Genomic DNA, 1,488 nt, shown 5'->3' with positions numbered 1-1,488 from the left:
TGGTCATGTATGGATGTGAGAGTTGGACTGTGAAGAAGGCTGAGTGCCGAAGGATTGATGCTTTTGAACTGTGGTGCTGGAGAAGACTCTTGAGAGTCCCTTGGACTGCAAGGAGATCCAACCAATCCATTCTGAAGGAGATCAGTCCTGGGATTTCTTTGGAAGGAATGATGCTAAAGCTGAAACTCCAGGACTTTGGCCACCTCATGTGAAGAGTTGACTCATTGGAAAAGACTCTGATGCTGGGAGGGATTGCGGGCAGGAGGAGAAGGGGACGACAGAGGATGAGAGGGCTGAATGGCATCACTGACTTGATGGACATGAGTCTGGTTGAACTCCGGGAGTTGGTGATGGACAGGGAGGCCTGGCGTGCTGTGATTCATGGAGTCGCAAAGAGTCGGACATGACTGAGCGACTGAACTGAACTGAAACTGGTAAATATTTCAATGAGACATTCACAATATTCACATTACTCAGAGCTTCACGGCAGTGAATTGCGTTCTCGTAAAAAAAGCAAACAAACAAACAAACTTCTCTTGTTCCTACTACAATACTGATATGAATATGCTTTGCAAGGCTTACCCTCTTTAAAACACTGGAATGCTTGCTGATTTACTATTATTCTCTCATTCCAGCTACCAGCAACATTCACCCACAGGGATTCAAGAAAATCATTTATTTATCTCATTATAATACAATATACCTGAAAAAAAATTTATATTTTTGACCTATTATGCACTAATACTCTAAGGAAATCTCTTTAAAGAAAGAAAAAATTTAATACTTAGATTATGTTCACAGGATTTTTACTAATTACATCTTATGCATAAAGAGAGAACATCCAGGACTTTCCTGGTGGCCCAGAGGTGAAGAACCCACCTGCTAACGCAGGGGACACAGGCCCAATCCCTGGTCTGGAAGGATTTCACATGCCTCAGAGCAACTAAGCCTGGAGCCACAACTACTAAGCCTGTGCTCTAGAGCCCAGGAGCCACAAGAGAAGCCACTGAAATGAGAAACTCACAAACCACAACTTCAGAGAAGACCCTGCTCACCACAGGTAGAGAAAAGCCGATGCAGCAACAAAGACCCAGAACAGCCAAACATGAATAAATAAATGTTTGGTTTTTTTAACAGAGAGACACACAGAGAGAGAGAATGTCCAGGAACGTTGTCCAAGTAAAATGGCTGTGTAGATTCAACCACTGTCGATAAAAAATTATAGTAGATAACAATTACAGAGCCAGATATAAGAAAAAAGTTGAAAATGTAAAGGCAGTAGAAATTATCCAAAATCAGATAGAGGCTACAGGAAATTTTGCTCTTTAAAAAAATAAAAAAAAACAGTTCTTAAGGGTAAGAAATGTGTTTGCAACACAAAGAATACAGGTGTAGCAGCTGTGATGGTGCACAGGTGTGGCCGAGAGGAGCTACCCCAGGCCTGAGGCCAGGGGCAGCAGCCGAGAGGAGCTACCCTGCATCCAAGGT

This window comes from Bison bison, unplaced genomic scaffold, assembly GCF_000754665.1.
Source record: "Bison bison bison isolate TAMUID 2011002044 unplaced genomic scaffold, Bison_UMD1.0 scf7180017864316, whole genome shotgun sequence".
Taxonomy (NCBI): Eukaryota; Metazoa; Chordata; class Mammalia; order Artiodactyla; family Bovidae; genus Bison; species Bison bison.
This window is presented reverse-complemented; position numbering follows the sequence as displayed.